The sequence below is a fragment of the Alnus glutinosa genome, chromosome 5 (genome assembly GCF_958979055.1).
Source record: "Alnus glutinosa chromosome 5, dhAlnGlut1.1, whole genome shotgun sequence".
Taxonomy (NCBI): Eukaryota; Viridiplantae; Streptophyta; class Magnoliopsida; order Fagales; family Betulaceae; genus Alnus; species Alnus glutinosa.
The window spans coordinates 25246189-25260125 of record NC_084890.1 but is presented as its reverse complement, the minus strand read 5'-3'; the positions used below and the strand labels follow the sequence as shown (position 1 = coordinate 25260125).

Below are 13937 nucleotides of genomic sequence, written 5' to 3'. Positions count from 1 at the left end.
AATTTAAAATAAATTTAACACGAAATTAATAAGTTTAGATAAAAAAAAATTTGACCTATTTAATTTAATTAAATAAGTCTAATTAAAATTTGCTTACATAATTTTATACTTATCCCTGAGCCACCCCTCAAACCCAATCTCTCGGAACACAAATAGAAAAGTATATAATTTTATACTTTTTCAATTATTTTTATATTTTTATCTAAGAAAATATAAAATAAGGAAAAACTTTACTTAACCCTCTTGAACTTTTATCACATTTGTCATTTCATTTCTAAATTTCAAAAACTTTTAATTTAGTGTATCCATCTTTTCAATTCCACTATTCCGTTAAGATTTTCTGTTAAATCCTGTCAAAATTTCTAGAATACTCATTTTTTTTAAAATTATAATTTTTTTTTCAATGATTCGGACGTGAGTATTTTTATAAATTTCGTTAAATCCTGATCAACTTCTAAATTCTTACAATTTTTTTTTTCATAAAAAAAATGTTGGTTCTTTATAAATTTTGACATTCGTCAATTAAGACTTAACAGAAAATCTTAATGAATGGGTGGAATTGAAAATAATTGAAAGATAAATATACTAAATTGAAAGTTTTTTAATTTTAAGAAGTTGTAAATGTGACGAAAGTTCAAGAGTGAAGTGAATTTTTCATTTTTATTTTATTTTATTTTATGAATGCTATTTGGTGAAGAAGACAATTCGTGTTTGGTTACAGGCCCTTCTCCATTCTTGTCCATAGCACGAATATTTTTTACCCACTCTTTTTTCCAAGTCATTGGACAACTAGCCTAGTTCGTCTACCACATTTGTCTCTTTGTGTTTTTCTTTAGCAGCGCAGCTACGTTTCATTGGACAACTAGCCTAGTTCGTCTACCACATTTGCTGCAAGTATTTTCTGGTCATTTCTATATCTAAATTGTCAACTTATTGTATCGAGATTTTTGAGAATCCCTTGTTTTGGGTTATAATTTGCTGTAATCTTTTTTGTTTGTTTCTTCTTTTTTTTTTTCTGCAAATGATTCACAAAATTTAGATCATTTGTTTTTCTTCGATACTGTTTGAATCATATATGGTATAATAAAGGTTGAATCCGCACCAATATTAGTTGGAATTAATTCCTCAAAAAGGAAAAAACGACACCCATTCATACTTGTCCATAGCACGAATATTTTTTACCCACTCTTTTTCCCAAGTCATTCCAGATAACTCCCCCGTTTATACTACTCCACCCTTTTTACCATCATGTGCTTGTCCTTTGTGACCCTTCCTCACTCCATTAGGTCTTTGAACAGCATGTACTGGTTTAGTGGCTCTAAGCCAAGGATGAAGAGCACGTCGGATGGACAAACAACAACTTTGGTTGCTAGGAGAATTCATAGCGGTGCTAGAATAAGCGGTTTCGGGAAGAGGAGGGTTGTGGATAGTGATCTGCAAGCGGTAGCTGTCGGTGACCCTCCATTTGAAGCAAGGGTCGTTGGTGTACATGTTCCGGCAGAACTGGTTGCTTCCGACGACAATTTGCCTGAAGAAGTGGATTATGCCGAGGATTCTCTGTTGGCCGAAGAAGTTGGCCCGATTGAGGGAGCTGGCGATGATTTGCGTGCAGCAGAAACTATTTGGCCAATTCGGACAATGCCAGAGACGATGTTGTTGCTGAAAGTTCTGCTTTTCCCATGGAATCAGTTTCAGCGGCATTGAGTTCCTCCGATTGGGAAAATTTTAAAGGCACATCCACTGATGACATTAATGGAGTTGGAGTTGGAGTTGGATTTGAAGGATGCTCGAAAGATTTGTTATGCAAGGTCTCTTCATGTGGAAGAAAAATATTTTATTGTTTCGTATTGCCTATTGCAAATCTGCAGTATGAAGTGATAGGAGAGACAAAGATGGAGGAGAACTCTGATGCGGAGATAAAGTATAACGCTTCAAAAAAATTTAGCATTTCTATATGAGAACCCAAAGAAAATTGTTATAATATTAAGTAGTAATATAAAAGATTAAAAGGGTTTTTGTTTAATAATTAGGTGTTTTATAAGATATCTGTATTACTGAATAGGTTTAAAAAAAAAAAAAAAAAAAAAGAAAAAGAAAAAAAGAAAAACTGTGTGTCAAAGAAACTACATGTGGCCTAAACGTGTCTCAAATTCTCTCTTCTCTTTGACACCTTTTGAACATGCATTATTGTTTTAGACACGTACACCCTCCTCTCTTTTCTTTCACTCCTCTTTTCTTCTTCCTCCTTTTCTTTCACTCGACGGAAACAAGAGTGAGAGGAGAGACAAAGATCTTTTGAGAGATGAGATTGAGAGGGAGGCAAAGAGAGCGATCGAGAGAGAGATCGGGAGAGTGAGAGATGAAACCGAGAGAGAGGGAGAGCTGGAGACCCGGAGAGAGATCCAGTGGCGATCGACGCCGGTAGAGACCGAAGGAGAGGAAGATCGGACCCGATCTTCCGGTGGATGTCGCCGGTGAGGCAAAGGGACCCGATTTCCGGCAAGCCCGTGACCCGTAGCCGCCAGACCCGAGAGAGAGAACCCGAGCGGTTCGTGAACCCGTGAGGACCCGATCCTCCATGGGTCACCGGAGGCGCGATTCCGGCGATTCCAGTGGCGATTCCGGTGAACCCGTAACCCAAGGACCCGAGGAAGAGAACCAGAGGTGACCCGATTCAGGAAGACCCGAGAACCCGCGAGACCCAACCCGATCCTTCATCCGGTGATTTTTTTTCCCCGGCAGAATCAATGGCGAATTTCGATGGATTTGCTGAGAAAATCCTTGGGGTAATTTCTTGAAAACCCGTTTGATTATTTTGGGTAAAGATTATGGTTGATAATTAGGTTTGGTTGGATGATGGTTAATGATTTTTGGGGGTTCTCTATTGATTGGTTAAAAATTCGGTATTGATAAGTGATGGGGTATTTTTTTGTAGTTGATCAGTTGTGTGGGTATTTTTCCTATTTGGCTGAATTTGGGTTCTTTGAGGTTGCTGTGATGATGGGTTATTTGGGGTTTTGATTTCCGGGATTGATTTTGTTGGGTTTTGTGGTGTTTGGCTAGCAAACTGAATGGGTATAATGAATTACTAATCTATGGAGTTCGGTTTGAGGAATGGGTGTCTTGATTTCTATGCATGACCGAATAAACATAGTGAATGGAAGCTGAAACTGTTGAGTTTGGCGTTTTTTTTTTTTTTTTCAGTGTTAATCCTTGGATTTAATTCGTATGGTTAAAACTTGGAGTTTGATCTTGTGTTTTGCTATTTTTGGACATAGAATTAATTATGTGTGTGAGGAATGGGTTAATCTATGGAGTTCGGTTTGAGGAATGGGTGTCTTGATTTCTATGCATGACCGAATAAACATAGTGAATGGAGGCTGAAACTGTTGAGTTTGGCGTTTTTTTTTTTTTTCAGTGTTAATCCTTGGATTTAATTCGTATGGTTAAAACTTGGAGTTTGATCTTGTGTTTTGCTATTTTTGGACATAGAATTAATTATGTGTGTGATGTTCTCTGTTGGTGAAGGTTTTGGATGGCTGAGCCGTGTGTGTGTGTGTGTGGGTGTAGGTGTGACCGCCACAGTGATATGAGGGGTAGGGTTTCCTTATTGGATCGGTGTGATTGATAGTACGTGTTAGAGGAATCCTATGTTTTGGGGTTATTATGATATAATATGTTTTAGATTATGTTAAACCCTATAGTTTGGTTAATGTGATTATGTGGAAGTGGTAATTGGTAATTGATTTTATGGTTGGGAATTTAATGAGTTCGGTTTAATATTGGTTGGTTTGGGTTACAGAGTTCTGGACTATGGATTTGATGATTTAAGAAAGTTCATTTTTGGGGATTTCTGTGAATAGGCCGAATGATTTCTTGCTTCTTTTATGTTGAAATTACAGAGTTGGTTAAATTATTCTGAATTTCAAGAGAAGTCATAAATTAATGATTTTAGATATCTGCGGTAAATTTGAGTAGAGATTTTATATTAATAGGAAGTATTTGAAGAATTATGATTACATGCTATGTAGGATATTTATATAGGATACCCTTAATTTAAGTTTTAGGCTTCAAATTTCAGAATGTTCTTCTAAGATTTATCTTTCAATTTATTTAGGTAGAAGTTCGACCTCGAAGTTGATGGCAAATCCAGGTAAGGGGACACAACTTTAAAACTCGGCGAAATTTTTAAATAAAATCTTTTCAAGAGTAAAACGTCGAGAATTTTCAAAGGACTCTTTCACTTTAATATTACTTGTTATTTTTTTTTCTTCAATTATAATGATTCTTTTATGAAATGTAATTGAACCTCCTTATGATTATATGGTAGCTCTCAAGAATGAAATAATGAATATGTTACCTGTGAATTCCATGGATGAATGAAGCTAATAATTATATGTTACATGTGCACCATAAGAATGAAGAGAATGATGTAATTATGATTTTCAAAAATGATACATGTGCACCATGAGAATGAGGATGATGATGACTCTCAAAATATATGTGTTACATGTGCACTATATGAACAAGATGATGAAATTATGTTGAATATTTGTTTTATGTGCATCACACAAAGTTTTGTCCCACGGTACCATAATGCTGTGATCCGGATCTTATGATGATGATGATGATGGGTAGCGGGGCAACCACACCAAAAGTGTGGGGCTATCGGCCGGGGGGTTCTCACCTAGGGAGCTTCCTAACCCGGCAGCTCTCCTCTGTGACGACAGGATGAGCCATGGATCCTTCGGAATCGGTCCTTTGGACGAGCCCAACGTGCACCGCTCATGGTAAAAATGCGGAAGTGGTCCAGTGGTAGACAAAACTTACAAACTATGAATGATGATTGCATATGCATATTTATTATTGATGCTGATGTTTCTATATGTGAACTCTGAAAATTCTTAAGTTTCTAAACTAAACTTTTTATACCACCTTGTACTATGTTGTGTTACTTACTGAGTTATCAAACTCACCCCTTGCCCCTTCAACCTTTTCAGGATGTAATAATCAGAGTCACCTTCTGGTAATGGCATAGACCTGGCTAAGAGCAATAGATGGTATCTTGGGGAACTGATGTAACCTTTGTAATGTATAATATGTTTCCCTATTGGAAATTTATGACTTTGTGAAAAGCTACTCTTTTATAGATATATATAAAATAGATGGATAAAATCTATAACTATTAGAGGTATGCTTTATGTAAATTATTTTTTATTATTTTTTATTTTTTTTAGGCTCAAGTTTGCGTTTCCCTTATTTACCAAAATGGGGGCGTGACATAAAGATCTTGGTGGAGGATGAGTTGACAGCTTCTAACTAGTATGTGCCCTACTTTTGTTGAATAATGTGCTTGATGATATTTTGGTCTTTTAGATTTTATATTGGATATTGGTTTGTCAATAATTGTCATTTGTTTAAATGGTTATCTGAATTGTTTTATCCTATTGTACTTTTGTTTTAAAAGAAAGTGAGATGTTGATCATGACAACACCAAGATAATTAGTAATTTAATTTGATCAGATGTACTGTTGTTGTTGGGTGTGTTTGTTTCTCTTGTTAAAATACATTGATTCATTTTCTTCTTCTTCCTCTTCAATTCAATGTTTGGTATGATTGTTTTGATCTACTGATAAGAATATGCAGAGAGAATTAAGTACTTGCCTTGAACCTAAAATTTGTTTGGTTTTTCTGATTTTTAAACTTTTTGTGGGTGGTTTATTTTACTAAAGTTATGAGTGCTGCTGATCAAAATCACTTTGGATAGTAGAATGAGACGTCTTTCCAGTTTGCAAGTAGCTGGTAATTTGGATATTATGTAAAACCTTCCAGCAGTAGTTTAAATACATCAATTCAGCTGTAGTGATCTCTCATTCTTTGCTTGAAAATGTTCTCTATCATCTTATGTATATCATACTTTTGTCTTTTGTTCTTATAAAGCTCTCTTGGCATGCATAACTAGTTAATTTGAAGCATATATGAGCTACATTTAAAAATTAGCAGGATGAATTTTACTTAGTTGATAGAAGTTGGCTGAATCAAAAAATGTGTCTGTTGATGGGGAGTTGGTTGAGCTGGCAACCCTTGGACATTTTCTATTATGTTCATTTATGGGTTTGGGAAGATCTGATTACTAGTGGACGTAATGTGTTGCATGTTAATGTTAATGGGCGCATTACTTGCTTTGGGGGCGTTTAATGATGATTTACCAAAGCTGTAGTCTCATTTTGGATAGGGGATCATGGTCCTATCTAAGTCTAACATGAATTTTTTTTTTTTTTGGATAACCAATTAATTTTGGATAAGGAATTCTTCTCAAATATTGTCCTTGAAAATGTCAACCTTGGAACTTCAGTTTTGTTGGATCCCATAATGCTAGAAATCATATTTTTTTATTAATGCTATTTAGTCGACTGTTATATGTTTGCCATATTATTTGATAATATAACATTCAAAATTAAGCCATTGGATCATCATTTATAAAAACAAAAAAAAAATAAAAAAAATGAAGGGGTAATTTTCATATCACGTCATCTCAATGGTTGCGACGTTGATCGATTGATTCAATTTGCAATCGATATGCAAGTTCAAAAGCTTGACATCAACCTGTTAGAGCACTAGCAGCAGATTTTATATAGATCTAATGGTACATTTATAAAGTAATGCTAGAAATCATATTTTTTGATTAATACTATTTAGTCGACTGTTATATGGCTGCCATATAATTTGATAATATAACATTCAAAATTAAGCCATTGGATCAAAAAACAAAAAAAATGAAGGGGTAATTTTCATATCACGTCATCTCAATGGTTGCGACGTTGATCGATTGATTCAATTTGCAATTGATATGCAAGTTCAAAAGCTTGACATCAACCTGTTAGAGCACTAGCAGCATATTTTATATAGATCTAATGGTACATTTATAAAGTAATGCTAGAAATCATATTTTTTTATTAATGCTATTTAGTCGACTGTTATATGGTTGTCATATAATTTGATAACATCACATTCAAAAGTAAGCCATTGGATCATCATTTATAAAAACAAAAATAAAAAAAATGAAGGGGTAATTTTCATATCACATCATCTCAATGGTTGCTACGTTGATCGATTGATTCAATTTGCAATTGATATGTAAGTTCAAAAGCTTGACATCAACCTGTTAGAGCACTAGCAGTAGATTTTATATAGATCTAATGGTACATTTAAAAAGTAATGCTAGAAATCATATTTTTTTATTAATGCTATTTGGTCAACTGTTATATGGTAGCCATATAATTTGATAATATAATGCTTCCCAATACGTTGGGAAGCACTGTTGCTTCCCAAGGGTAATTATCTAAAATAGGGTAACTGTTGTGGCTTGATTTTTTTGTGACTTTTTTCAAAGCTTTCCTATTTTAAGGAATAGGACTACTTATAGGGCATCTGCTACTAGTGCTCTTAGACAATCATTTGTCAAACTTGTATCATGAGCTCTATAAATTTCCATATTGGGTATTTGCTCAAGCAAGGAAACAATCAAAGATAAAACATTTGTCTTTGAATTTTTGTGGCCCGAGTATTTCAGCAAATTTCAATGGCTTGAACTCCCTTTCATCCCTCTCATTGAAAAAAAACAAATTTAAATCAAGTTTAAATCAATACAATATTCATATACAATATATCAATTTCAAGTGAAATGGAGACAATCTATACCCATAAAATCACCAATTTCAATTACATAAGTAACATAAGTTTCAACAAATCGAAAATTAAAATCAATCTTGATAGAATCGAAAAATAAAGAGAAAATAAAAATAAAAAATAAAAAACCGATGAGGAAAAAGAGAATAAGACAAATAAAGCATATTAACAAGACACTTAGAGAAGCAAAAGGACCAAAAAAGTGATAAGGTGTTTGGAAATTATTATTTGTAATCAACTAAATAGACTAATTAACTAGCAAGTACTATATGATATCAAATAGAGCATCTGCATTTAAGTTGGAGATTATTATCATCTAAGCAAATCAGGAACTTGATTATATTCCGATGGCTTCTAAAATATTGAAGGAAGCCATAATTAATTACCTTCTAATGCTTTTTGCAAAGTTGACTTTGGTGCATGCAAACCATGTATATGATGAATATTCCATATATACCTGATATTGCAACTGCTAAGAGTTGAATATACCAACTTTTTTAGTTTTTATTTTTTAAATTTTTCTTTCAAGGAGTACTATAAATAGTATGCAACGTTAACACCTCAAAATAGATAGAGGAAATATGGCTGAAGGCAACAAAGTTGGTGCAATATATCTTCTCATTTTGTGTAGTAAGCTCCTACTCCTATATATATATATATTCAATTTCTGTGATCTCAATTTATCTTTTCTTTTGTTAGTTTAGCTTGTACTTTTTTTTTTGTATGATAATCTAGTTCCATAGATGACATAACAATGATAAGATGTATCTCATTCACTAAGTGCAAACTTTTGCATGTAAAAAATTCTAAGAAAATGTTTGACATCCTCTAGTTTTTATTACAATTTCTTACAAACTAACGTAGTAATCCGTGCGGCACTCTCATGTCAGCCATAATCAAATTTAATCATTTTGTGGCTGACGTGATCATAAGCGTCACGTGAACTTACAAACTTACTTTCTCAAATGTTGTATTGTGTTGATGATTTTGATGAGCAAGTACAATTCCACTAAGCATGAATCCAGCAACTGTGAGGGCAATAGTATGCCCTAATGTATGCATGGACTATGCAGGGTATATGACCTGCCCATCTTCGGGTAGTAGGCAACTCAATCCGCCTTGCAATTGCTGCTATGCTCCAAAGGGTTGCACCATTTACCATGCTTCTGGAACTCCAATTTGTACTGCCACTAAGGCTTGAATAGTTGAAGGGATCGGTGGACATGATCTGATGTTAAACATGTTTTGTTGGAAGTCATGTTTGGTTTGCAACATAAAGTTTATGTGAGTTGTTACAGAGACGCAAAGATCATTGTACTGTCGTATTATCTTTTTGTATTTGTTTTGCCTATATGAACCAACCCTTTAGCGGTTTGTATTTAGCTTGTTCAATAAATTTTTAGCCTTTTGTGCTTTATGTGTGCACTCATGTTAATTCAATGTGTTTTCTTTTGTCTTTTTCATTTATTTTTTTTTTTCTGATTTTTTTTGCTGTCTCAATTTCTGTAACATTTTCTCTAAAACCTGGCTCAAGAATGTTTGAGCACATTCAGTTAAGGCGAGGCCTAACATGTGATTTTTTTTTTTTAATGAATAAATAAATCAATTTCATTCAAACTAAACCAAAATACAAACTTAGACAAGGATACAAAAAAACCCTATATAGAAACACAAAACCCCAAAACAAAACCGAAAAGTACATCAGCACATTAAAATGTGGGGAAAGTACACTTTACCCCCCTTATATATCCACCTATTGGCAATTTGATGCCCAATGTTTAAAAATTGGTAAATGACCCCCCTAACGTTTACCACTTGTCTCAATTTAGACCTTCCGTCCACTTAGTCCTGCAAAAGTGACGGATAGAGGGTCACGTGTAACACACATGACCACTTAAAAGCCGAAGTTCCAAAATTGCCCTCAATGTTCAAAACGGTGAGTTTCACTGGGCCACTCAACTCCATTTTCTCTTTTCCTTTTTTACACGTGGTGACCTCCCTGACGACCAAGTTAGAGTCGCCATTGAAGCAACTCTAGCTTCTCAAGAACAACCGGATTCCAAACCAGGGGGAGCAGAGGTGAGCAAAGTAAAGAGACAGCGCCGCCACTTTAAAACGTCTTCCACCTCCGTCGTACAAAAGTTTGGGCAAAAGAAAACCGAGTTTTACTGTGTAGGACTTACGGGGTGAGAGTGTTGTGTTAGTGAGTGGTGGTTATTATTTTTTTTGGTGTCATTTTTTTCCTAGGGAAATTGCAAAATTTGTTTTTCATCATTGTAAAACCTATGAATTTGAAAATGAGAAGCTCGTCGTCATCGTCCTATGTAAATGAGAGGAGGCCTGACCGTGTTGATGACAAAGTCAGAAAAAAGGAAATGAGAAAGGGTATTGATCTTGCTACTACACTCGAACGTATAGAGAAATTTGGAAAGCATGGATAGATTTGCTCAGCTATTGGTGCATGGTGAGAACTAAGAAGGATGTGGAAGATTGAAGAAAACATGCTTCTTGCATAAACTGACGGTGTCCCAGATAAAAGAAAACATGCTCCTAAGTTTCTTGGCCATCTCGTTCATTTGCACGTTCATTCTCCTCCTTTTCCTCAAGTTACTCCTTACAAAAATGGTGACAGCTTACTTCTCTACTGCACCGCGGCCATGTTCTCAAACTTGAACTCAGTTTAATCTTCTCTTTCAAAGAAAAAGAAAAGCAAAATAAAAACAAGATTATAGTTTTAGGCACTGTTAGGTTGAAATTTTTTTTTGCATATAATTTTCAGCCACCTCTCTGTTCACTGCCTCCCCCTCTACCACCGTCAAATATTGATCTCTTATTCTGCCACCTTTTTTTTTATCGTTATTTGTCCTATTGTGCAAGATAGTTGGACTACTTTTAAGACTATTATCAACATTCACCATATATGTACTTAGTGTGCTCCCATCCATATTTCAACAAAATTTCATCCCAAAAGCATTTAAATGATTGGTAATGTCAATAGGAACCAGCTATGGCATCAACTTGGATATATGATTATTGATTTCCCATATCAATGATGTTGATGAGTTTTGGAGTACACATATAGGATAAATATATCACGACTAGTTCGGGTACGTATCAATGATGTGCTGAAGAATATCCACATGCATCTGCTTTTCTTTGGGATTTCAAATACATGCCCAAGAGAGAGATACCCAAGAAGTCACCACCATTCAAAAGGCTCCACTTTACTATAACACACAGTGGATTTGGACTCCACGCTCGAAGGAAGACACGCATCCCGATTTCCGTATCGGAAAGGTTCGGGTACGTATTTCCACGTTGTAGACGGGTAAAGTTTACAGAAACATGTACCCATTGTTTGTGTTGTCTAATTCAGGGGAGAAGAAGATGGGTGAGATGAAAATCGCTATAAAATTTGCACCATATAAAGCCGCTTGGAATGGGCCGGCAAGAGATGTTGAGAAACACGGCCGTGAAGATTGTATCCATCTTGAGCTCCAAAGGCAACGTTATTTCTAAAGGTTGATGGGGCTCTGTTCACCTCTGTTTTAGAACATGAAAACAGAGGTGAATAGAGGAGCTTGTCCAGGTGAAAGGAAAAAAAAAAAAGCAAAAAAAAACTTCTGTTCTCTTTCATTTATAATAGTTTACACTCAGTATTTTTGGCCATGTGGTGTGCTGTCGCAGGCACCCAAAAATAAAACCTTACTTGTGAAAATATATATATAGCAGTGGAAGTAAGGGTCGATCCCACGGAGAGTAATTAGCCGAGTTTTATGCTACGTGAACAAAGATGGGGGGGTTTTGAGTATGAAAATAATTTTAAGAAAAATAACTAAAAAACAATTCAAATTAAAATATTAATCAAGTAAAGAAACATTTGTCTAAGTCAACTTCCACCATCGGAATTTGGCAACTGATCATCGATGCAAATATATATCAATTCATGCTTTGAATATTCACCGTTGGAACTGTTTTCCTATCTCTCCTTAGTCGTAGTTAATTAGAAGACAAGCGCTCTAATTAACCCTAACTATTAAACAACCTAAGACAAGCGTTATAGGTTTAATCTAGTAGCAGCCTTAAGAATTAGAGAGATCGACGAAGCGAAACAACACAAGCACAAGCGGTTGCATTTAATTTCGTCGGATGTTCTTCCTAAAATTTAATAATCGCTGAGAAGCAGCAAATCATTAAATCTTAGATGCTTCGTAGATTGGAGGAATCAAACAATTACGGATTTGATATCCAACCTAGCAATAGATTGTAACGAATAATAAACTAGTAGTACTCCTAGCAATTAAACGAGACAATCATGAAAATAAGTATAGAAGAACATCTGATACTCAAAGCATAAATCGAACAATAAAAACAAATTAGATCTCACAGGTTTATTGATTCCGAAGCTTCCGTTTCCTTCGACCAATTATGAAAGTTTAGCCACGCAGGGCCATGACTCAAAGAAGTTAGAGAAGAGGGGAGAAGATGGAAGATAGATGATGTCTTGTGTGTCATGGTTCTCCCCTTTTATACAAGTTTCATCACATATGCTAGAAACCTAGGAAATCTCCTAAAGAAAGATATTGTAAATACTATCCTAAAATAACAATACACAAATCTACTAATTAAGGAAAATATTAAACATAAAATAAAGGCTAGGATAACTAGGAAGGTGATGTTTTCAATGAGGACTTTTGTTGCCTCATGCTCTATCGATTCTTTCCTTGTTTAAGTCCCCACAAATCAGCAAGTATGGAGAGAAATCAAATTGCCTTGTCATGGAAAGAGATGCTCCTTTTATGTTGTCTTCTTCCACGTGGTCCCCACAAATCTCTTCTTTAATTACATGGTTCACCACGCATCTTTTCTCTCCTTTTCTTTTGCTTGACTTGTCATTTATTGCTTGGCTTGGCTGGAATTGATTGGATGATTATGGAAAGTCTCAAAGTAAAGAAATTTCCATATCTGAAAACTTCCACAATTAAACCGCATCAGATCCACATCAGAGCGTCAACTTCAAGCCCGATTTCGACCTTGATACATTCAGTATCTCTCAAAATGCCAAACATAAAAGTTGTAGATCGTTTTCTTGTTGTTCCACAACATCTTGAATCGTCTCAATCGGAGCTTTAATGAGAGAGTTATTCCCAGATTACGAACTGATGTCAAATCTGTCCAAAATCGCCCAATTAGCTTTGTTTTGCATTTAATGCCTCAATTTGCATCCTAAATCAAAATATAAGAATATTGAGTATATTTAGGCATTAAATAAGTATAAGAGATTAAATATTAAGGGGAAAAATACGACATTTTACATTCTCATCAAATTCCCCCACACTTAACCTTTGCTCGTCCTCGAGCAAATCTCAAATTCACCTTCCTAAGAAAACCAAGGTTGCAACGCCATCAACAAGGAACAACCAAGCTCTTCACAATTCAGAACATATCATGAATAAACATTTTTAAATAGGTTAAAATTATTTAGCAAGAATTTTCACTTGAAGATGGAGTAGACTAAAAATGTAGACCCTCACAGGAATAAACACTCGTCTCTCATGTGTTTGAAGGGTATGTGTTTCGCTCAAATTCATTCCAATGGAAATGATCTACCACAAGCTTGCATATCTTCTCATTCTCCACCACAGGGACCACATGCATAACATGAATCATAAGGACTTTTCAAGGGTTATAACGGGGCTTAGGATCAAGGTGGGAAATATTTGGGAGTGTAGCTCAAAAGCCATTGAAACTAGTGGAGCAAAAATCAAATCAATTCAGGCTCGAATATATAAGACATGTAAAACCAGTTACTCCATTCAGCAGCTTTCTTCAATTTATATATTTCACGTATAAACAAACTCCCTTTTTCTTTGGATTTTAGGAGGAATTATGGACAATTTGTAATATCAAAGGCAATTTCCTCCATCACTTCCATTCTTCTCTTTTCTTTCCTTTTTCTCTCTCTCTCTTTTTCTTCTTCTTCTTTTCCATTTTTTTTTTTCATTTTTTTTTTCATCAATAATGGAACTCACGAATTGAGAATGAGAATATGTTCCATTTCACCAGTCATAGCCAAACCACAAATCTAGACACCCCCACACTTATTTCTTGCATACCGATACATATCATAATGATGAACAATGCTCCACTGGCTTTATGGCTTGGGTAAAGACATTGTTTTTCGGGTTTAAAGCTTGTAATGTGGGTTCACAATAAGCGATAAAGCTCAAAGGGGTTCAACAATGGGA

The 13937-nt window shown here is 35.1% G+C and overlaps 1 long non-coding RNA gene across 1 annotated transcript; it reads left to right on the top strand.

The window, feature by feature from the left end:
• The first annotated feature begins 8104 nt into the window (after window positions 1-8104).
• LOC133869910 (uncharacterized) lies at window positions 8105-9104 on the top strand. The gene is made up of 2 exons (XR_009900574.1): window positions 8105-8316; window positions 8685-9104. It is a non-coding gene; the product is annotated as an uncharacterized LOC133869910 (long non-coding RNA).
• The last annotated feature ends 4833 nt before the right edge of the window (window positions 9105-13937 follow it).